Below are 25290 nucleotides of genomic sequence, written 5' to 3'. Positions count from 1 at the left end.
CAGCGATGGCTGCCATTTTAAAGTCTTCATCTGCCCAGTAGGAAGGGAAATTCCATTGTCAGTGACATCACAGGGGGAAATCTGGGAAACTATCATGTCTCTGGCATTTTTCTTCTCAATGTGTAAGCAACACTTTGTAATTACTAATGTGATGCTTAGATTGTGTATTAATATCATTTGTTTGAAGTATTTGTATAGTTTTATCTTACTTTGAAATTGTCATTTACTTCTACATGGGATGTTCCAGAAGTGGGAGGAGCCTAACTATATAAAAGGGCTTCTGGTAGCCATTTTGTGGAGTGGTTTTTGGAGTGTGGCATTACTCTTTGTATTTTGGGCCTTGATATTGGCATAGCTGGAATACAGACTGCTAGATTTGTATATTTATTTTTGCCTTAGTTTGTTTTGTTTTTCATTGTATATATTTTTGCTGGGAATCACGATTTTTGCACCAAAATAAACACCCTGGACTGAATTATTCTACATCGTCATTGATTATACACCTTCACCGCCGGTACACCCTAACAGTAGGCTATTCTCTTTATATTGTAATAGCACAACCTAATCAGAGCCTATCATAAAAACGAATCATCAAGAATACGGTGATATTAGCTGATTAGCTTTTGGAGATGGGAGGATGAACACTGAGGTGGGAGATCGTCGTTTTGGCCCCGTTCACCAGTAACAGCGGATAAATCAGTGAATCCAAGTTGTCTCTGAGGAAAGTTTATAAAACGATCCAGTGTAGAACGATCACTACAGAGGCAGGTGTTGGCGGTGATCCTCAACTCTTCATCAGAGTATAGGCTCTCTAAAAACCTCTTCTTGATGTGATCGTTTTTAAGGGAATTTAAATGAAGATACCGATCTGTTTTGTACATCATCGCATCCAGGTAGTAGCCCATGCATGTCCGTGTCGAAGGCATAGCTAGCTAGAAAACTGTAGGCTCAGGTGTAGTAACTAATAGTACTGACAGTCATTAGCGATTGAGCGGTGAATGCGAATGTGTTCGGGGAGTGTGTGTGGAGAGAGGGAGATCAGACTCTGTGCGTCATCAAATAGGGTGGTGTCCAGCAGCTCATGGGTTCCAGTGCGTCACGGAGCCCTGTTTTAGCCCCGCCCAATTAATCCGTAAAATTGCAATGGTGAAAAACTGTTTAACGGTCTAACTCCACATTTCAGTACTTCACAGTTTACAGACTTTGTAATATGTTTTAGCAATACACATGTAACATTTATAATGTGTTTAGAACTTTTTTGTAGAATTGACTTTACAGGGACTTTTCTGTACTGCAAGTACTGAAAGCACAGCAGCACAGCAGTTACAGCAGCACAGTAAGTACTGTAAGCGCAGCAGTTACAGAAGCACAGCAAGCACTGTAAGAACAGCAGCACTGTAATTACAGTAGCACAGCAAGTACTGTAATCACAGCAGCGCAGAAAGCACAGCAAGTACTCAAAGCACAGTACCACTGTAATTACTGTAGCACAGCAAGTACTAAAAGCACAGCAGCACTGTAATTACAGCTGCATAGCAAGTACTGTAAGCGAAGCAGCACAGGAATTACAGCAGAGCAGCAAGCACAGCAAGTACTGTAAGCACAGCAGCACAGGAAATACAGCTGCATAGCAAGTACTGTAAGCGAAGCAGCACAGGAAATACAGCAGCGCAGCAAGTACTGTAAGCGCAGCAGTTACAACAGCACAGCAAGCACTGTAAGCACAGCAGCACAGCAAGTACTGTAAGGTCAGCAGCACAGCAGTTACAGCAGCACAGCAAGTACTGTAAGTACAGCAGCGCAGGAAATACAGCAGCGCAGCAAGTACTGTAAGCACAGCAGCGCAGGAAATACAGCAGCGCAGCAAGTACTGTAAACGCAGCAGTTACAGCAGCACAGCAGCACTGTATTTACAGTAGCACAGCAAGTACTGTAATCACAGCAGCGCAGAAAGCACAGCAAGTACTCAAAGCACAGTAGCACTGTAATTACTGCAGCACAGCAAGTACTAAAAGCACAGCAGCACAGGAATTACAGTAGCGCAGCAAGTACTGTAAGCACAGCAGCGCAGCAAGCAATGTAAGCACAGCAGCTCAGCAAGTACTGTAAGGTCAGCAGCACAGCAGTTACAGCAGCACAGCAAGTACTGTAATCACAGCAGCACAGCAAGTACTGTAAGGTCAGCAGCACTGTAATTACAGCAGCAAGGCAAGTACTGTAAGTACAGCAGTGCAGCAAGTACTGTAAGTACAGCAGCACAGGAATTTCAGCAGCGCAGCAAGTACTGTAAGCACAGCAGCGCAGGAAATACAGCAGCGCAGCAAGTACTGTAAGCGCAGCAGCGCTGTAATTACAGCTGCATAGAAAGTACTGTAAGCGAAGCGGCAAGGAATTACAGCAGCGCAGCAAGTACTGTAAGCACAGCAGCGCAGGAAATACAGCAGCGCAGCAAGTACTGTAAGCGCAGCAGCGCTGTAATTACAGCTGCATAGCAAGTACTGTAAGCGAAGCAGCAAGGAATTACAGCAGCGCAGCAAGCACAGTAAGTACTGTAATTACAGCAGCACTGTAATTACAGTACCACAGCAAGTACTGTAAGCACATCAGCACTGTAATTACAGCAGCACAGCAAGTAATGTAATCACAGCAGCGCAGAAAGCACAGCAAGTACTCAAAGCACAGTAGCACTGTAATTACTGCAGCACAGCATGTACTAAAAGCACAGCAGTGCAGGAATTACAGCAGTGCAGCAAGTACTGTAAGCACAGCAGCGCAGCAAGTACTGTAAGGTCAGCAGCGCTTTGAGTACTTGCTGTGCTTTCTGTCATTACAGTATTTGCTGTGCTGCTGTAATTACAGTGCTGCTGTGCTTACAGCTGTGCTACTGTAATTACAGTGCTGCTGTAATTACAGTACTTGCTGTGCTGCTGTAATTACAGTGTTCATACAGGGCTAATGACGAGACAAGGGGCACCTGTGAACATTTAACCAATCAACCAATAAAAACGTGACACAACAGAAAAGTGAACACAAGGCAAGATCACATGACTAGAACGGGATCACATGACAGACAAGAACAGGAACAAGACAAAAAACCCAAACCGTGACACAAGCACAACAAGTACTGTAAGCGAAGCATCTTTAAATTACTGTTAGTATACTTTGAAGTTAACAATATAAAATACGTAGACCTACACCACAAAACTAGTTAAATTATTACTAATTTGTTTAAAATTGAGCAATTTCAGCATTATAGAGGAGACATTTGTCGTTTTTTAAATTCCCAGATAATTAAATCTTTTAATAAATAGGCCTATGTGAATTACACTGCACATACCAAAAGTAAACCTACCCCCGAAGAAGGGTTGAAGAAGGGTTGACTCTCCCCAGAACACAAAATCTTCATTTTATTTTATTTTCCGTGTTCGCATTTATGAGGAAAAAACAATGATAGCCTACAGACTTGACCGTTCTCTGGAAGCAGCACTAAAACTTTCACAGAGTCTAAACAGAAAGCAAGCACAAAGCCTTTCTTTAAAGTGAATTTCGTTTTGAAATAATTGTATCTTATTTTAAATCAATGTTTCATCAACCAATTACCAGGATTTAATAATAAGAAGTAAATATTGGAGACAATGGATAGGCTAATCATGAGCACGACACGGAGGCGGCAGCACGTGAACTGAAGCTTGTCTCATGAACCATTTTTGTAAAAGTGCCTTTTTAATTATTTATTCCCAAAAACTTAAAAATAATTTGAGCTTCAGCCTGGTTAAATCGCATTGAAATATATTAATGTATTTGGTCAAATTAATCTATAAAATACATAGTTTATCCCTTAAAATGCAATGGATTTTGAAAGATATCAAAAAAAAAAAAAAAACGGGCAAAAAAAACCAACAACTTTAAAAGCGATTTTTCTCAGATTTTCAATTGGAAGAAAAAGGCAGACGACCAGAATTCAATATCTTTACAACCATTCAAGGTATGGTTTTGACTAAGATATCATTTGGAAGCTTATGGTGTCCTCTTTCCATTAATACCAAAATCTAAATTTTTAAATTTGGGTCACTGTGACTCATTTTGCTAGATCAGGTCACATATGTTATTTTACCGGCATGCATGCATGTGTATCTTGGCAATTAACCACAAGTTGATTGCAATTAATTACACAGATCACGTTTTACAAACATGATAATGAAAGGCACTTGTGAGGCGCGCGCCGGTCTCGCGTCTCTCACGGAGGAGCGAATGCATAAAATGAGGAGCTACGACGGCAGACCGAGAGAGAAACAGGCCTGATTTTATGATGTTTTGTTTCTGTTGTGTGTAACGTTACAGCAGTTGTCAATGAGGGGCTGCTGGCTTATACTATCGTTTTGTATTTGTTAATTTTACTATTAAAATGTTTCAATGTTCGCCGGTTCCCTCCTCCTTCTTCCCACAACAACAAACCCTGTTAACGTTACATTGGCAAACTCATTAGTGAATTACTCCTCGTTTGTATTTCTTTCTATATGGTGAATTACTGCATGATACCTGGATGTTCAGTCAGGCGAAACTAGGATGGTTCATATCACAACACAAACGTCCGTGTGCTCGTCTGATTCAGTCATCGTTGAAATTCTCTGCAGCAGACGGACTCTATCTGTGTTGGTAGTTCACAGCAAGAGCACATGCACCAGCAGTCCGCCTCAGCTCGAGCCAGTCAGGGCTCCTCGACTGCGACAGGCAGCTGTCTCCTGTTCCTCCATCAGGCTCTGCTGCTCTTCACTATACTGCGGCTCGTAAAGATAGCCACGAACATCGGATTAGAGGAGCAGAATTTCAAAATTCCATTCCATGTTTAGTTTCTTCTGTCATTATCATACTTCCTATCTCCACAATGCTTTTTAGCTTAACTTCCAAACAAGATGGCTGATATTGAGTCAGTATCTGCAAGTGAAGTCCCACCCATTGATCTGTAATAGGCCTAGAGTGGGTCCCACATCCTTGAATAATAATGAGCTAATGTTTGTAGTTTCTACACTTTTCAATGAAATGTGACTTTCTGCTTATTATGATGCAATATGATGATTTTTACATAATAATAAGCAGGAAGTAAAGCACTTAAATCCTTATTTCTCCCATCTCAGGGAGAAAAAATAAGCCATTATTTTTTTGAAAAAAAATGACCATTCAAATGGAATGACGATTCAAAAATATTACTGGGTTTCCAAAGATCCAAGGCTTAATGCAAATGGGTGAAGTGTCCCTTTAAGTTTGCGACACCATAACTTTTGAACAAATAAAAAAAAAATCGGAACAGTACTTTTATGCAGCTCAGTCTGAAGATCATTTGAGTGCATGTTTGGAGAAAATTGGACAAAATTTGAAGGAGGAGTAGTGAAAAAAACTGTACTGTACTGTACATTTTAACATGGCCACTACTGTAATGGGCAGGGTCTTAATGTACAGTATTGGTTGTGATCAGCATGATGAGTGGAACCAGGTGTACTAAGTTTCATGTCTCTAGATCAAAGGGTTCAAAAGTTAGAACCATGTCAATGTTGAATTGATTTTGAACTGGTGGTGGCGCTATAGAGTTGGTCCTAAAGGGTCAAAAATTGGTCCAATTACTATTCATTAGCATCACTACAAGTGTGCCAAATTTCATCATTTTCCTATGTACGGTTCATAGGACTATCACAATACTAAATCTCAAAGGGCCCTTTTCATTTTCAGTAAAATAAAAGCTAGAAAAAAATGAATATGCTGGACAAAAGCATCTCTTTCCACAATTGGATCAATATGGTAAGGAGAGGGCATGCTGTTGTCAATGTTTCTGCTGTCTCAGTGGTTTGGGCACAGCCAGACTTTTGTGAAGGTTAGGGATTGTAATTGTCTGTTTATGTCAGTCACTCCACTCAAAGGTCACAGTGAGTCTGTATTTTATATTAATTAGCCCAAATGTCTGTTGTATTTGCACACTGCACCTCTTTCTATCTCAGGGACTAACTAAAATGAAGAGCTGAGAGGTAATGAAATGCTCTCTCACATCTTTTCATATATATGTTTTTAAGCTTCTTTATGCAGCGTTTTAAATTCCTTAAAGGTTCTCTTAGCGATGTGGGGCCAAAACATTTTTTGTCACATACATCAAACATCTCCTCACTATCGGCTAGCTGCCTGTCCCCTAAACACACTATAAAAAAACGCGGTCTCTGTAGACACCACAGGCTCCACAAACAGCAACAAAAACAATCATGTCTCACCCGGACCACGAAACCTAACAAACAGTGTTCCAGCCAATCACTGGCAAGAAGTATTTGAGGGTAGGTCTGGGGGGTTAGTCGCACCTGTTGCATATTCTGCAGCTCAGCCAGTGCGGCTGTGTCTTTGCCACGCTGTTTCGTTGAAGGTCACTTCCTGTTGCCAGCAGGTAGCGCTATGACTGTGGGTGAATGTCGGCATGTAGATTTGTTCAGGGCTGGACTCCTAGTGTCAAATGTGTAAAATTTCGTACAGATCTAGGCATTTACAGCCAAGTTACTACAATTCCTCTTTCATGGCGAATCATCGACGCCACGGACACACCCATCGTTCGTTCGTTCGTTTATTTATTTATATAGCACCTTACAGGCTGCTGCCACAGTTCCAAAGTGCTGTACATTGTCATAAAAAAAGTCACATAAACATGAAGACAAAATAAAATAAAAGAAACACAGGTGGTAGCACAGGCAAATGACTGCCTGCTGAGCATTTCTGCTTGCCGCACCTCCGACGGTGCCATTTCGGGTAGCTGCAGGGTCATCAGCCGGGAGCCACCCTTCATTGATGTTTCGCTCCATTAATCCCGGAACATCTCACGGTGGTGGAGCGGCAGCAGGGACGTCTCCCTGCTGCCCCCTGCAGCTAACCCTAGGACCCTTGTTTTCCCCACGCCTGATCCTTCCTTCTTAACCAAAGCCAAAAGCTTCCCTGCTCGGCCTCCTCGGCAAGGACTTTCATAGCATTTCTGAGTTTGGGGCCGGTGACTCCCATGCTCTTCAGGAAACGCTGGGTGGATGTTCCCACGAACCCCCTACAGCCGACTTCCACCGGGTAGCTTACAGCTGACCACCCAGCCTCTCTGCATTCGGCTGTAAGGTCGAGGTAGCGATCTTTCTTCCTCTCATGGGCTGCCTCCATTCCTCCCTCCCACGGGATAGTAAGCTCTGCCAAAATTACTGCCCGGGTTGTGGCGGACCAGAGAATGATGTCTGGTCGGAGGTTGGTTGTGGTGATCTCTGTTGGGAACCTGAGCTGCCGATCGAGGTCCGCTCTCAGGTTCCAATCGCAACTGCCTGCCAGGGCTGATCTCTGTGGCTGCGTGATTTTGGTGGCCCCTCCTCCCTCTCTGACAAAAACAAAAACATCCACATACTAAAATGCCAAAGAATACAGATACGACTTTAAGCGGTCCTTAAAAACATTTAGATCTGCGGAGGATCTAATATCCAACGGCAGATTATTCCACAGTCTAGGACCGGCGACAGAGAAAGCACGATCACCTTTCGTTTTGAGACTTGCACAGGGAACAGTTAAAATGAACTTGTTTGCTGATCTTAATCTTACACCTAGCCCATATGGCTTAATAAGCTCAGCCAAGTATTCTGGTGCCATTCCATGAAGCGATTTAAAAACATATATCAAAATTTTATACTGTACTCTAAAATGTATTGGTAGCCAGCCTAAAAAAAAAAAACGAAAACGTAGACGAATCGATGAAAACGCGCAGATAGCACAACTTTACATCGTCAATGCCTTTAGAAGGCACAGCAGAAATGTGAAATCGATCCGACTAAATCCCTAGGAGGAGTTAGTTAAAGTACGTAATGAGTAAATCATCCAAAAATGTCGGTAAAATTAGAAATGGCCAACTTCCTGTTGAGTTTAGGGCATCGCTCCAGGAGACTTTTCTGTGTGTCTGGACATGGTAGACGCATAGGGTGACCACCTGCTAATAAGCCCAAGGGGGGACAAGGGGTATGTTTCTGAGGGACAATGTGGGACACTGCTTGGCGCGGCGGTGCCCCCATCCCACGGGCAGACTCTGATAGTGGTTTACCCCTATCTAGAATTGTTACTATAATTGCCTTACTGTTTGTACATGAATAATTGTTAAAAAAAAGCACATACCTTAGCACATACATTAATAATGCCCTATTCCCTAAACATGTGTAATTGCTGATATATGCTCATGAATAGGCCAACCAATGTGTATTTTTTCTAAATAAAATGAATATTTTGAAAATTCAATGAATTGACAGATGCACTTCCACTTACGATTTACTTTAGCTATTTAATTTTATTTATTTTTCATTACAATTAATTCACTTTAAATAAATAAAAATGTAAAATTATAGGATTAACAGGAATTATAGTTCCTCAACACCACAGGAACAGTTTTAAAAAAAGTCGAAAAAAAGTCTAAACTCACAACTCCAGAGGTTCACGGAACGACAAGGTGTGCTGTCATGACAACAATGAAAAAGTTGACATCAACCTAGTCAGCAGGTCACGTGGGAGTGGCAACCAGTCTTGGGGAAGTTCTCACTTTCTGAACTAGTTCAAAGTTTAGTTCACACATTTTAAAATGAACTTAGTTCAAAGTTTAGTTCACACATTTTAAAATGAACTAGTTCAGTTCAAAGTTTGCACAGAAATGTAAGATTTTTCCCATCTTCACCGACCTCGTTATAAAATCCGTTTAAATTATCATATGACGCCTTTGTCGACGGCGGCCGCGGTGCGACACTGGTGGCTTGTGTTGCCAGATTGGGTGTTTTTTTCGCTACATATTAAGCCCTGTTTACGTTGAGTTTTAGCCGGGCTTTCGCCTGGAAGGCTCTATAGAAATCTGGCACCCCATTGAACGAAGTTAAACTGAGAGAGCGTGCGTTCACAGACACCAGAATGAACGAGTTCACACGTTAATCAGGACAGGCAGTAAAACAATACGTTCAGTTCACCCACAATATGAACGAGTTCATGAACGTGAACGAGTTCAGGCACAACGTTTGGCTGCCTGGGTCTCGAGGATATAGACTGACCGACTTTTTTTTTTAAATTTTTTTTTTTTGAGCAAGCATTGATTATGCGTGACACGGTCTCAATTTGCGGGACGCATGAATTGGGCTTCAAACGCTGTGCGTGCACGCGCTACGCGGGACGGGTGGTCACCGCACCACAGAAATTTCGTACATGTCTGTCAAACATGCGGCGGGGGCTGCTTCGTTAAAGGGATGATGAACTGAGAAATCAAATTTTCCTTGAGCTTTTGACATCTAAGAGGTCATCATATTATAAGAATATCCTGTAAGTTTCAGAACTGAAAATGTCCTTGTTAGTCCAATAAAAGCTTTTATTGACACAGCCTCTAAAAACGACTCGTTTTTAAAAGTGGGGAACTATGACGACAAAGAGGATAAAACACCACCCCCGCAGATGAAGATCAACGCCTGCTTCACCACGGCAGGTTTAGCCCCGCCCACCGATTCGCGCATTACACACATTCTCATTGACAATTTGAGGTTTACATTTATCATTTTTTTGTATTGAATAAAATATGTAGAATTTTTTTTAAAAAAAATTGTTTTTCTTTTTGTTTATTGCATTTTTGAGATATTTATCTAGGTACTATTGATTTATTACAAACATAGCCTTCAAGAAGGGAGAAAGTAAGGATTATTTTTAGAGGTCGACCGATTCATCGGATCGCATAGTGATTGGTGGAACTATCGTTATCGGCAAAAATCCGCACCGATAGTTATTTCCTGGTTTTGTCCGTTGCTGGGGCGGCTGAGAAGTGCGCGCTGTCATTCATTACACAGTACGAGAGAGCTGAGAAGGGTCTGCTTGTCACATGTCTGTTCTGTCTTGTGTTGCACATGGGTGTTTTGTTATGTTGGGCCATGTGCCTCTGTCATTGTTTGATCCCTCCCCCTCGTTACCTGATTAGTGTTTGAGTTTCTCCACCTGTTCCCTCTTGATTTGTTCCCTATTTAAGCCTCCTCTTGTTTGCTGTCTTTGTCGGATCTTTGTCGATTGTTGTCTGTATTCCTTGCCTTGTTCGCATCCAGTTTTCATGTTTCTAGTTTAGTTCAGTTTTATGTTTCATTTATTATGTTTTTCCCCCCTCGTGGGTTTTTGCTTTGTGTTTTGGTTCTCTTACGAGAGGTTCTCTCGTATTGCGTAAGCTAGCTTACGCTACGGGAAAGATTCATCTTTGCTGAGAAGTTGAAGCCAAAAAATTATTCCATAATTTTGTAATCCTTGTCAACGCAGTCTCTTCTGAGGCAGACCATGAGCGGGCTAGCTAGCGGCTCATTGGTTCGCTCAGAGAGAATGCACGAACCTATGGGAGAGCGGCGCTGAGTCCGCGGCCAATGAGCGGACGGCGCTCGCTTACTGCGTCACAGCCCGCCAAAAGGGGCGTGGCTACAGTGTATAAAGGTCGCTCTCCCAGCTCGTTCGTTGATTCTTGTTCATTCAGCGAGCTACACGCATCCGCTGTTCTGGGAAGAAGCCGCCGTCGTTGAGAAGGCACCGTCTAGCGAGCTCCGGAGTCTGAGGAAGCCGGCCGTCTGCCACCTTCAGCCGCCCAGCAAGCTAGCGCCATCCGACGCGTATCCTTTCTTTATTATTCCTGCTAAAAGAGCACGAGCGTCTTTTTAAAGATGCCTCGTAATTCCTGCGGCTCTTGCCGCTCTCCGCTCGAGGATGGAGACCGCCACCCCATCTGCGCTCTCTGCCTCGGAGTGGAACACGCAGAACTCGCCCTCGCCAACGGAGGATGCGACCACTGCGAGGACCTGCCGCTGTCAACCCTGCGGGCTCGACTACAGGCGGTCAAAACCGCTCCAGCGCCGCCTCTAACTTCGCCGCGGAAGAAGAAACGCCGCTCCCAGAGGCCGCCGGAGCCCTCTGCGGATCCATGTGGGCCGCCGCCGCCGCCCACCGACCGCTCTCCCTCTCCGCCCCTGCCGGACTTACAGTTGCCGCCGAGTGGCCGCTCTGTCGCCTCCGAGGACACCGCGGATGAGAAGGACTCTTGTTCGCTGCACGCTTCGGACAGCGAGGATTGGTCGTCGATCGGCTCATCGACGAGAGAGTCTGCGGGGACCCGCGCCGGCATCGAGGAGGAACTAACGCGCCTCCTTTCTCAGGCCGTTAGCCGCCTGGGTCTCGAGTGGTCTCCTCCCCCTGAGCAACCACCGAACCGCATGGATGGAAAGTTCCTGCACCGGCGTCCGGCCCCCGCCTGCAGCCGGGCTGCACCCTTCCTGACCTGAGCTTCACAGCGAGCTCACGAAGTCCTGGAATGCTCCTCTCTCGGCCCGTAATCGCTCTGATGTGTCCGCTTCGCTGCGCTCAGTGGACGGAGCTGCCGAGAAGGGTTATACTGCCATGCCACCCGTCGAGGACTCGGTCGCCGCTCATCTCTGCCCGCCCTCTGCTAGATGGCGGTCTGCTCATACGCTCCCCTCTAAAGCGTGCAGAGCGACCTCTAACTTTCATGCCCGCGCCTATTCTGCCGCCGGTCAGGCCGCTTCAGCGCTGCATTCGATGTCTGTCCTCCAGGTGCTCCAGAGCGACATCTTGTGTGAAATGGCGAGCAGCGGGAGGCAACCGCCCGTCCTTTCGGATCTGAGAAGCGCTACGGATCTTTCCCTTCGCGCCACTAAAGCCGCCGCACAAGCTCTTGGGAGATGCATGGCCGCCCTCTGTGTCGCCGAGAGACACTTATGGCTCACGCTTACCGACATGGGAGAGTCAGAACGAGCCGCGTTCCTCAACGCGCCCATTTCCCCTACCGGGCTCTTCGGATCCGCCGTCACGGGCATCGTTGACCGCTTCTCCGAGGTTCAAAAAGCGACTCAGGCCATGAACTTGTTCCTGCCCCGCCGCTCGAGTTCTTCGACGGGCCGTTCTCACGAGCCGCCTGCCAGAACCACACAGCAGCGCCCGCCTCAGCAAGCTCAGCAGCCCCAGCGTAGACAGGGCGGCCGCCCTCGCTCTCGCTCAGACAGCCGCCGCAGACAGCCTCCTCCCCGGGGGCCTCGACCCAAGATCACGCTGAAGCCTGATCAACAGAAGTCTGCCTAGCACAGCTGAGAAAAAGACGGCGTTCTCCCGCTGCGGCCGGACCACCGTCAAAGCTTCGCCCTCTGTTAGTCCCCGTCTCACCGCTGACTACAGTAGTGTTTACCGCCACAAACAAGCCGGTTTCCCTGCCCGCTTGCGAGCGACTAAAAGCCGTTTTCACGGCTACCCAGAGAGTTCACAAAAAGAGCATAAAAGCCTCAAGTGTAAAAAATGTGCCCACAACCATGTGCTCACGTACACACACAAGCACTTTATGCCCAGGGTCTCTCGCAGAGCCCATTCTCACGGAGCGTGCACTTTCCGCTCCAGCAGCAGAGAACATAAGCACGCCCACGAGCCTGTGCGCGTGTCCCCCCTCTGCCCGCTCTGTCTCAAGGCCCTTAAACTCCTCTCTGAGTGTAAGTCCCGTTGCCTTCCACATTATAAGCGAGCCCACACCCAGTGTCCAGCCCGCAATGTGCAGCAATCAGGGCGAAATCGCCATTCAACCACTAGCCGTATGCTACAAAGCGTGGGAAGCCATCCCCGGCATCTCCCCGTGGGTTTTAAGCATAATAAAGAATGGTTATCGATTACAGTTTCGTCGCCGCCCGCCACGCTCGCGCGTGCGGCTCGAATCCACTGTCAGCCCGGCTGCTATGAACACGCTTCGCTTAGAAATAGCCAAGCTACTGCAGAAGGGCGCTATAGAGAGAGTCCCGCCATCTATGACCGAGTCGGGGTTTTACGGCCGTTACTTTCTGGTTCCCAAGAAAGACGGCGGCCTCAGGCCGATCTTAGATCTCAGGGCTTTGAACAAAGCGCTCATGAAGAGACCGTTCAAAATGCTCACAGTCAGGAAACTCCTCGCGCACGTCCGCCAGGGGGACTGGTTCATCTCTCTAGACCTGAAAGACGCCTATTTTCAGATCCAGATAAACCCTCATCACAGGCCATTCCTACGTTTCGCCTTCGAGGGCCAAGTTTACCAGTATGCCGTTCTCCCGTTCGGCCTATCCTTAGCACCCCGTACGTTCACGAAGTGCTGCGCATACTGAATTATCTGGACGACTGGCTGATTCTAGCAGATTCCCAGACGGAGCTGCTGTCGCACCGCACAGTTCTCCTCAACCATCTGGAAGCGCTGGGACTCTCTGTCAACTGGACAAAGAGCTCTCTCCAGCCCAGTCAAACTATTTCGTTCCTCGGAATAGATTTGAACTCTATCACGATGACGGCTCGCTTATCCACACAGCGCGCGCGCCGTGTTCAGCGCCTAGCCGCCTCGTTTCAGATGGGTACCCTTACATCCCTGAAATCGCTTCAGAGGATGCTGGGTCATATGGCTTCAGCCTCCGCTGTGCTACAGCTGGGTCTTCTGCACATGCGCCCCCTTCAATTCTGGTTAAAGAGCCGCGTATCCCACCGCGAGTGGACGACGGGCCGCCAGATGATCAGGATTACTCAGACTTGTATCACTGCACTGCAGCCATGGGCAGCAAGCGAGTGGTTTCAGAGGGGCGTTACCATGGGAACATTCTCTCGCCGGAAAGTCATCTCGACAGACGCATCCAACTCGGGTTGGGGAGCGGTTTGCGAGGGCTCACCGGCCGCCGGCCAGTGGTCGAGCCACGAGAGTTCCTTACACATAAACTGTCTGGAAATGATCGCGGTCGAGAACGCGCTGCTGTGCTTCCTCCCGCGCATAAACGGTCACCACGTCCTGATTCGCTCCGACAATATGGCCGTGGTATCATACATCAACCATCAGGGCGGCGTCAGATCCAAGAATCTCTTTCATCTGACACGCCGCATCCTATTGTGGTCCCAGAGTCACCTGCTATCGCTCAGAGCGACGCACGTGCCGGGCCATCTGAACGACGGTCCAGACAGGCTGTCCAGGAACCTGGTCTCCCCCGGAGAATGGTCCCTGCACACTCAAACAGTCCAAACACTGTGGCGCCTATTCGGCAGAGCGGAGATAGATCTTTTCGCGTCAGAAGAGAACGCTCACTGCCCAATATTCTTTTCAAAGAGCGAGGACGCGCTAGCCCAGGATTGGCCCCGCCGCCCGCTCTATGCTTTTCCCCCGATTTCTCTGCTACCGCAGGTCATTCAGAGAATCAGGGACTCACGCCACTCGGTGCTCCTCATAGCCCCGCGCTGGGAGAATCAGATTTGGTTCCCGGAGCTAACGCGGCTGTCACAGACAGCCCCGTGGCCCATTCCAATCAGAGCAGATCTCCTCACGCAAGCCCGCGGCTCGATCTGGCATCCCCATCCACAGCGCTGGGCGCTTCATGCATGGGTGACCAACGACTACGCGTCGAACTGCCAGAAGGGGTTTTGAACACGATCAAACACGCCAGAGCGGATTCTACCAGAAAGCTCTATGCTGCAAAATGGTCTGTGTTCTCTAAATGGTGCACCGACAAGAATTTGGACCCACGGACGTGCGAGGTTTCGTCTTTGCTTGTGTTCCTTCAGGAGATGCTGGATAAGGGCAGGTCCCCATCCACTCTTAAGGTTTACGTGGCAGCCGTCGCGGCGTTCGCTGAACCCCGGCGCGCCCAGTCTCTGGGCAAAGACGAGCTAATCATCCGCTTCCTCAGGGGAGCCAGAAGGATGAACCCCCCTCGCCCCCCTACGGTGCCGGTCTGGGATCTTTCTATAGTTCTAGAAGCTCTGAAAGCCCCACCGTTTGAACCACTTGAGTCCGTGGAGCTAAAATACCTCTCGTTAAAAACCGTTCTTCTGACGGCTCTCGCCTCAGTAAAACGTGTGGGGGACATTCACGCGCTGTCTTCAAGCGCCGCGTGCCTAGAGTTTGGACCGAGTGACTCCATAGTCATTCTAAAGCCTAGACACGGTTATGTTCCAAAAGCGATTGGTACCCCTTTCAGGGCGCAAGTCATCTCTCTATCGGCGCTGCCTGCATCCGATAGCGAACGTGACGCTGACCGCCTCTGCCCGGTTCGGGCTATCAGAGTGTACACTACACGCGTTGCCGCGTTCAGACGCTCGGAGCAGCTGTTTGTGTCGTTCGGTGGCCGCACCAAGGGACTAGCCGCCTCGAAACAGACTCTATCCAGGTGGATAGTAGACGTGATTGCCTCTGCTTATGCCGCTAAAGACCTGCCTTGCCCTCTGGGCATCAGGGCTCATTCCACCAGAGGCATGGCCTCATCGTGGGCATGGTCCTGCGGGATTTCCATTCACGACATTTGTGTGGCTGCGGGATGGGCCTCCCCCTCCACCTTTGTCAGATTTTACAACTTGGAAGTTCCAGCCTTACAGGCTAAAATTCTGGCGGTCTAGTACTCACAGCCCTCCTATAGAAGCCGCACTATCGGGAGTTCCATCACACCGGCTCACCCCTTGTGTTCCCCTATGTGCTTATGCATTAGCCCTCACATCACGGCCCGCCTTCGCCGGCCGCCTTGGGCGTTTTTGCACTAGATAGTAACGGCCGCTATGCTGGCCGCCGTATTATCTTCATCCACTTATAGATTCCCCCGGTGTTCCCCTGGGATGCTTAGTGGTTACTTAGCGCGCACGGCGTTGACCAGGTGTTCCCGTAGCGTAAGCTAGCTTACGCAATACGAGAGAACCTCTCGTAAGAGAACGAATCGGTTACCTAACGTAACCTCGGTTCTCTCTAGATGAGGGAACGAGTATTGCGTTCCCGGCCGTGCTTGCGCCAATAGCGTTTCGCTTCATGCTACAGAATCAACGAACGAGCTGGGAGAGCGACCTTTATACACTGTAGCCACGCCCCTTTTGGCGGGCTGTGACGCAGTAAGCGAGCGCCGTCCGCTCATTGGCCGCGGACTCAGCGGCGCTCTCCCATAGGTTCGTGCATTCTCTCTGAGCGAACCAATGAGCCGCTAGCTAGCCCGCTCATGGTCTGCCTCAGAAGAGACTGCGTTGACAATGATTACAAAATTATGGAATAATTTTTTGGCTTCAACTTCTCAGCAAAGATGAATCTTTCCCGTAGCGTAAGCTAGCTTACGCAATACTCGTTCCCTCATCTAGAGAGAACCGAGGTTACGTTAGGTAACCGATTCGTTTTCAGTTGTTAATAAATATTTCACTTTTTGCACTTGAGTCCTCCTCTCCACTTTTTGTAATCCTCCCGTGACACTGCTGGCATCATGCAGTACAAGAGCGGCCTCTAGAGGTGTCATAAAAACTATCAACTGATGCCTCGTGTTGTTCATTTCGACACATGACACTGCGCGCTGCACTGAGAGCGCACGCTGTGTGGAGAGCGGAGATCGCTGACATCTGATGCGCGTGCTAAAGCACGGACAGCGAAAAGGCATGTACACAGGACATTTTTTCATATCATTATAAACTGATGAATTTGTTGACTAAATGCTGCATTACTAGAGAAAGAACCGCACAACAGTATGTTTGTTTGTCTTCGAGAGTGGCTAGGACGCACATTAGTAGTACCTCCAGACTGTGACCAAATAGAGATTTGCCACACGTTAAATGCATGGTAAGCGCGGAAGGGACGCGTCAATGAATCCGTGACAAGAATAGCGCGATTAAACGTCTGTGGGAACATGAGAGACGGAGACAAATATCACAACCTGATGTGCGTCTGAGCAATAAGCAATCTATCGACACGTTACCTAGCAGCGAATACAAACAAAATGAAAGTGAAACTAAAATACGCAACTCATATAGGGCATTTCAGAATGTTTGTAAACAATAGGCACCGCGATACTTCCGGGTGGCAGAACGCGAGCGGCTTCCATTGACTAACTGAAGAGATCCAGCCGGCAACTGAACAGTTACACAGTTAAAATCATTGTTGTTGATCAAAGTTGAATCTATGGTGAAAATATGTTGTGTTTGGGGTTGCGCCACCAGATATACAGCAAAAGGTGTAGGTTTTTTTTATCGATTTCCTTCAGAAAAAAGTAAATCTATCCAGCAGAACCTGTGGGTGAGGAGGTTAAAGCGAGTGGACGTCGTCAAAAGTGCATGTCGTCTTCTAATTATGAGCCTGAGCCCGATTTAAACCCAACCATTTTAATACGTGGGTCGTTATATAACTGACATTCTCAACTAACTTAGTTATTTCTATTACTTTCTATGTTACTTTCTTTTGAGCGGTGAGTAAATGCTTCTTCATCGTAAATGCTTCTGATTGGCCAATGCGTTCAATAAATCAACACATATGTCTGTGATTGGCTACATCGCTCATCGCTGCAGTCACGTTATAAAATGAAACTCTGCCATGTAAGTCATTTCTATTTTGTTTTAGTTGTTCTTGTTGCTTTTCTACAACAGATGAATACAAATGTATTAGTTTTTATTTGTTTTATTCATAGATATTTCTGGTTTGCGGGAGTCCCGCGAATCGTTTTATTCTCCTGCAATCCGCACACTAGAGTGCATTACCGCCCGCACTCGGCCATCAGATCTAGTCCCGCGCCGCGGTCTAGTGCGATGGGAGTGCACATCTCTAGATCAAAGAATCTAAGCTTTAATGATCATGTTAACTATGTCTGAATTTCCACCACGTCTGTTCTTGAATCAACTGTTGAAATGTAGATTAGGCTTCTGCCGGCGGTGTGTCTCCCTCCATGCAATTTACTAGCGTTGCTATAGGGACGCTTCGGCTTTTGCCACCCGGAAGAACGTCTATTATTGTTGTGACGTCATGGTGAATTGTCGTATAGGCTATGCTTCACGGACCGTTGGCGTTTTTATTAGGTTGGACAGAGAATAATAGACAGAGCAGAGCATAGTGGAGCCCCCCGAACCACCAACAGTAATAAAGCCCCGAACTTGCCAGTCGCTTGTTAACACATTAATTGACATTAACTAAGGTTAATAACTGCTGTTCATTGTTTGTTAATTAACATTTAAATTAAGGTTTTTATCTGTTAACCATAGTTAAAACTCTATGAACTAACATGAATGATCAAGGTGAAATTGTATTGCTCAAATATTAATGCTGTAAACATTTATATTACATAATGCACATAGTTCATGTAAACTAGCTAATAAATCATTGTTAACAGATTGGACTTGCAACATGTTATAGCTAAAGAAACACACATTTGACATATTTTAATGTTTAAATTATTTTCAGATGGCAAATTTTGTTATTATTTGAAAGTCTTTTTATTCATTAGGTTGGCTTGAAAAGAACAGTTAAACAGTTACATTTGGAATGTTTAATTTGTTATTTAGATTATTATTATTATTATTATTATTATTATTTTGTTTTAAAGAATGCCTTTTATTGACTTGTTTTCATGGTTCATACAGTTTTTTGTATTTTTATAATAAAGTTCAGCACTGTTTTACATGGAGTGTTATGTTTGTTTTTATTCAGTATCAATTTTAAAAACTATCGGTTGATTAATCGGTTATCGGCAAGTACAGCCCAACCTAGCTATCGTTACCGGTAAAATCCAATATCGGTCGACCTCTAATTATTTTGATGTATGGCACATGAAAATGCTCAAAAGAATGACAGCACAGCATGTAAAAATAGAAAGACATACTCTGGTGGAACTGTTCTATGGCAGGTCATAAAGGGTTAACGGACGGAACCAGATTGGCCGACCTGTAGCCGTCTACACACTCACTCAATGCATGGATGATCTGACAGGATTAACGTACGTTACCTCGGTTGAGTGGCCTGACTTCTACACCTACCTTATAGAGAAACCGATCGTAAATAGAAACTGAGGGCATATAAATCTTTAGATGCCTATATGGTCCTTTACAAGACTTGTGTGTACGATCCGCAGTTCTGCCGAGACCACGACAATGTAAAGAGTGACATTACAGTGCGATTTTAATGATGTGAATATTTTCTAGAAATAAAAGTTCCAGATACAGCATATTCATTTTTCATCAATTCTTGCACCAAACAACACAACAAGATGACATTTAATATTGTGTAGCCGAATCTGTGCTGTTTTGTATTGGCCGCCTCCAGTTTTCACTTTGTTTTGCCTCCAGCTAGCGCCGTGACGTAACTGTGACGTCGGCGCAAAAGGAGTCTATACGTAGTTACGCTTCAATTAAGTTTGATAGTGCAACACAAAATATTTACTAGTATGTAAGTTGTAACCTAGTGCCCCTTTAAGTCAAAACTAGGCTAAGTTGTAACTTGCACACAGATGTTGCAACCAGCACAAGATGATTTAATGAGGGATACATTTCTTAGGCCATGAATCACAGTTGTCCTACTCATTGGAGAGAGGCCAGTCTCCTGTTTCCATGTTCAAGGGGTTAAGGATGTTAATCAATGTCAATGTCTGCTTTTTTGAAGACAATAAGCTACAGACTTTTGACAATGCCCTACAGAGAACCACTTTGTTCAGTCACACGTTCAACCAAACCCCCCATGCCTGTCAAGCTCGTTGCTTGCCTTTCTAAGGGCTTCCACTCTACTCTTCCCTGCTTGACCTATTATTTGATATTTGACCACTCGGTTGCAAGACACTTGCTCTTTGGAGCTCAAATGTCACTGGGGCATCTTGTCAGCTCATAGACTCTGGCTGACAGCGATTTTACTTTAATGTGCTACAAGGCAGGAGGAACTAGGGGCAAGTGGCTATTTCACCATAGCTGTATCTGACAGGCAGGTCATGATGCAGCATTCACATAAAAGTGCTAGTTGATCTGCTGGGGAATCCACCAATGTAAGACTCAGGTCTTGATAGATTGTCATGTTAATTGCTTATATTGAGTCATACTATGATGCTGTTGAATGCTTGATTCTGATTGGTTGAAAAATCTTCTAAGGTGTGCAATTATTTCCCAGTCTGATTTTAGTTACTTCAAAGCAAAATAACCTAAACTTACAGACACTGACCAAGCAAATAAATAAAACAAACAATAGGATAAATATGATAAAATATTATGTTTACCCCACAAAATAATGTTTCATGATAGAAGGAGAGCACACTCTCTTTTTTCCTGCTCTCTCTCCCATTCAAATGCACACATACATACAGAACAGACACACACACACACACACACACACACACACGCACACAGTATAGACACACACTCGGAAACAGTCACTCATGTACAAATTTGGATTCAGAGCTGCCCTGTGACTTTATGCATAAAATATATGCAAAGCTACATGACATTTCTCAGTATCAAGGTAGCAATGCCACTGTTCTTAAAGCACTTAAAATTAAAGCTTGGCTATTAGTAGAGATGCTGCTGCTGAACACTGTTGAAAGGTGCATAGACACAGGTACTGTAGTTCACACAGACTTATTCAATCACTGAATCTCTCTGTCTCTCAACAACTGCATAGTCTCCATATCAGTGGCTAAGTTTTGGAGTTAGAAATGGAGGCTTGGGATGAGATAAGAAATTAGTTCTACACACAAGAGCAATTTAAATGGATAGTTCACTTTGAAATTAATTTTTGATATGTTTTAGCTTACCTCAAGAGCATCCAAGATCCAGGTGTCTTTGTTTCCTCTGTATTTTCAATTTTGATATTTTTCGGTCAAACCGTTGCTGTCTATCAGTCATACACTGGAGGTTAAGGGGGTCCACCCTTGGTTCACCTCAAAGAGCATGCACAGAGAAGTCAAAATTAAACATGATTAAATGACTCGTAAAATGTAAGTCCACATTGATGGCCCAAGACACGAAACGAGCGGTTCCTTTTCGTAGTCACTTCGAGTTACGTCAGAAGTGACGGAGAATGGGGGTTTCGCATGAAAGCCAATCCTCTTCAAGTATTTAACAACGAGCCAATGGCATGAAAATGCCTTGGGGCTGCGGAATTTGCATAGCGTATCTCTGCCCCACGCAGTGGGTATAAAAGGAGGAAGTGAACGCAACCGCAGTATGTTTTCGCTTCGGAGCCAAGAGATTTCTTGACTCCTCAAGCCATTCTCACTGATTCAAGACTCTTCGAGACAAGCGTCCTCTTCAGTGTTGGTGTGACGGCGGTACCCAGCGAGACTCTGCATTGCCTGCGATCTGAGCAGTGGTCTGCCAGACTTTGCGCTTCTCCCTGGTTGCCTCAGCGCTGAAAGAGTGAATTTCCTCCTCTCTAAGTGAAAGAGCTGCACGCGGCACGTCTTTTTAAAGACGACTCGCCCGTGTTCTTCTGGGTGCGATCGTTTCATGTCATTTTCTGATGGTGCGATCGCTGCTCTGTGTGCCTGGGCTTTCAGCATGCAGTAGCAGCGTTCGTGGATGACTCATGTTCCTTCTGAATGGGAACATGAGCATCTCTACACTGTGATCTAGACTCAATGATCTGATAAAGTTAGAGTCCCCGTGTCCGTTACTCGTTCTGCTTCTTAAAATAGAAGCTCTTCGACTCGCGGATAGGGTGATATGACGGTGAATGTGTGGCACAACCCCCGACGCTAGTTCCTCGGGCCACACCCACCACTCCAGTGTTAGAGCCAGTGAGCGCTGTATCGCTTCAGACGTCTGCCTCTTTGCAGGTACCGTCTGTTTCGTTCAGCGCTCCAGAGGATGATGCGATGACGATCGCAGCATCACAAGGCGGGCTTGACTCCTCGGGAAGTGAGGATGCGGCCGTGTTGCCTCCCTCGGGAGCGTCAACGTCGCCGTGTCTGATCCCGCGATGACGGCCATGCTATCTCGGGCCTCCGCGAGCATCGGGTGGGGGTGGAACTCCGCCCTGTCCCGATCTCTCGCGGCTGGATAATTGGTTTTTGGGTAACGCTGCCGCCTTACGGCCACGGCCAACCCCAATTTCCTTTTTCCCCGAGTTGCATGCGGAACTGACACGCACTTGGGTTAAAAAAAAAAAAGCCCTGAGAGCGTGCTTCAGTTTCCCTGCCTTTCCTCCCCTCGGCGACGCGGTTGCCTGTGGGTACGCTGGGACTCCCCCGGTGGAGCACTCTGTTGCGATGCAGCTGCGTCCGCAGGGCGCGTCCTCCCGTGGTGCTCCCAGATGCCCATCCAAAGCCTATGGGTTCTCGTCGTCTATGGCGGCGCGATCCTGTAGAGCGGCGGGACAGGCAGCTTCCGCCCTGCATATGATGAGCACCTGCTAGCTGCTCAGGAATGTGCACGAGGAGATGCCGGACCAAGCGAGCTGCGAGCCTGCCGCCTACCTTGCTCTCAAACGGGCGACGGAAGCGGCCGCTCGCTCCCTTGGTCAGGTGATGCCCACCGCTGTGGTCCAGGAGCATCATCTAAATGTTTCGGCGGTGCGGTCCAGGACTTTGCCCAGCACTTCTCGACCGCCTAGGAGCAGACGGAGGCGGGTCTACACTTCTGCCCCGATGGCCAGCTGCTGCCTCCACCCAGCCGTCGGCTCAGACGCCTCCGCCCGCTCGCCGGTGAGGACGCCCCCCCTGCGGCTCCCTTCCCTCCCATGCGGCCCCAGCAGCAGCCTTCAGCCGGTTCGCGTCGTGGAGGAGGCCACAGGTAAGCATCTCAGCTCCCTCAGGCCGCGTGCCCCGCTAACGCCAGGCAAAGCGATGTTCCTGAGACGGGCTGCTCAGTGATAATGTCATGGTTTTTCTCAGGAGGCGGTAGCAGGGCCCTTCCTTCCCCCGGTGGAGAATCTTTTGTTCTAGCTAGCTCCTCGCTGCTCACCCAAGAGTGAGCAGTTTTTCTTCAACCAGCTCAAGGCGCTGCTCACCCAAGAGTGAGCTGACTGACACTATCATTGAAAAACTGACACTATCATTGAGCACACAGACTGGAATGAGCGCGCACGACGTCCAGTGCGTCGCCCCGCTCATTCCTATCTGTCTCTGAGGGTGCGGATGGGAGCATGTGTCGTCCCTCGACTACACCACTCCCCTCCCCCTCTATCGCCAGACCCCCGGCAGAACAGACCCCCGTGGAACGCTGGTCCTTCCCTGGTCTCTTCTGTCGGGGAACGGGGCTCGACTGGGCATCCGCACAGGGTAACTCCTGTGTGCATGCCGGTCTCCCTGTACCGCTACCCCTCCGGGGGGACGTCTGTGGTTCACATGACTCCGCTGGTTCAGTTCCTGAGAGCCTGGCTAGAGCTCCTCGACCTGTCCCGCTGCGTCATCAGAACGATCAGATTCGGCTACGCGACTCAGTTCGCGAGGTCTCCTCCCCGTTTCAGGGGAGTTCGCTCCACGGTGGTCGGTGGCTATGCCCCGGTCATGAGAGCGGAGATTACGACTCTGCTGGCGAAGGGTGCAATCGAGACGGTCCCTCCAGCCGAGGTGAGGTCCGGGCTTACAGCCCATACTTCACTGTCCCCAAGAAGGCCGGTGGGTTACGACCGATCCTGGATCTGCGCATTTTGAACCGTACTCTCCATCGACTACTGTTCAAAATGCTCACAGCCAAACGCATTTTCGATTGCGTTCGGCCTCAGGATTGGTTTGCAGCGATCGACCTGAAGGACGCGTACTTTCATGTCTCCATATTGCCTCAACACAGACCGTTCTCGGTTTGCCTCGAGGCCAGGCATCAGTACACGGTTCTCCCTTTCGGGTTAGCTCTGTCACCTCGCGTCTTCACGAAGATCGTCGAGGCAGCCCTTGTTCCCCTTCGCGAACACGGGGTTCGCATCCTGATTTATCTCGACGATTGGCTGATACTGGCACACCCTCGAGAACAGCTTTGCGAACATAGAGACCTGGTGCTCCGGCACCTAGCCCGTCTGGGCCTTCGGGTCAACCGGGAGAAGAGCAAACTTTGCCCCGTGCAGAGGATCTCTTTTCTCGGCATGGAGATAGACTCGGTCGCCATGTCCGCGCAGCTCACGAATGAGCACGCGCACTCACTGCTGACTTGTCCTCGACTGTTCGAGGGCAAGAGTGCGGTTCCACTGAAACTTTCAGAGGCTCCTGGGGCATATGACATCCGCAGCCGCGGCAACGCCACTCGGGTTGCTTCATATGAGACCGCTTAAGCTGTGGCTTCGCGATCAAGTCCCGAGGTGGGCATGGCATCGCGGCTCGCTCCGAGTTCCAGTGACTCCAGCGTGCCGCCATACCTTCTCCGTGGTCGAACCTCAGCTTTTACGGGCCGGTGTCCCTCTTAAGCGAGTTTCCAGGCATCTCGTTGTCTCCACGGATGCATCTACCACGGGTTGGGGTGCCATGTGCAATGGGCATGCAGCCGCGGGTTCCTGGACAGGACCCCAGCGCCTCATGCACATCAATTGCCTCGAGCTGCTGGCAGTACTCCTGGCCCTGCACCGCTTTCGAGCACTGCTCAGGGGTCAACACGTACTTGTCCGTTCAGACAACACCGCTGCAGTAGCGTACATCAACCACCAGGGTGGTCTACGCTCACGCCGGTTGTCGCAGCTCGCCCGCCACCTCCTGATATGGAGTCAGAAGCACCTGAGGTCCCTTCGTGCAGTGTACATTCCGACGAGTGGTCACGGGTCCGCCCTGTCTCCGGCGAATGGCGACTCCATCCCCAGACGGTCCAGCTGATTTGGGACCAGTTCGGGGAGGCACAGATACTTCTGTTCGCCTCCCGGGACTCATCCCACTGCGCCCAGTTTTATTCCCTGTCCGAGGGCCCACTCGGCACAGATGCACTGGCGCACAGCTGGCCGCGGGGCCCACGCAAGTATGCGTTTTCCCCAGTGAGCCTTCTTGCACGGGTGTTGTGCAAGATCAAGGAGGACGAGGAGCAGGTCTTGTTGGTAGCCCCCTATTGGCCCACCAAGACGTGGTTCTCCGAACTCATGCTCCTCGCGACAGCACCTCCTTGGCCTATTCCTCTGAGTCTATATCTACTCACTCAGAGACGGGGCACTCTGTGGCACCCTCCTCCCGATGGCTACACGTGTGGCTCCGGGACGGGACGGGGCAAGTTGTTAGTTCGCTGCCACCTGCGGTGGCGGCAACCATCACTTCTACTAGAGCGTCGTCCACGAGACACCTTTACGCGTTGAAGTGGAACCTCTTCGTCAGCTGGTGCTCTTCTCGCGGAGAAGACCCCCGGAGATGTTCGATCGGGGTCGTGCTTTCCTTCCTGCAAGAAGGGTTGGAGCGTAGGCTGTCGCCCTCCACCCTTAGGGTTCATGTTGCGGCCATTGCCGCGTCTCATGATGCAGTGAAAGGTAAGTCTATGGGAAGCATGACCTGGTCATCAGGTTCCTGAGGGGAGCGAGGAGGCTAAAACCGCCTCCCTCCCCTCGTTCCCTCTGGGGACCTCTCAGTAGATCTAAGTGCTCTGCCT

The 25290-nt window shown here is 48.1% G+C and overlaps 1 protein-coding gene across 1 annotated transcript in view; it reads left to right on the top strand.

Moving 5' to 3' along the window:
* The window catches only part of psip1a (PC4 and SFRS1 interacting protein 1a), a 261185-nt gene that overhangs the window by 109367 nt on the left and 126528 nt on the right, over positions 1 to 25290 (top strand). The window lies entirely within an intron of this gene.

The sequence above is a fragment of the Pimephales promelas genome, chromosome 6, assembly GCF_988280905.1.
Source record: "Pimephales promelas chromosome 6, fPimPro1.hap1.1, whole genome shotgun sequence".
Lineage (NCBI taxonomy): Eukaryota > Metazoa > Chordata > Actinopteri > Cypriniformes > Leuciscidae > Pimephales > Pimephales promelas.
Note: the sequence above shows the minus strand (reverse complement) of the source record. Positions and strands in the feature narration are given on the sequence as shown.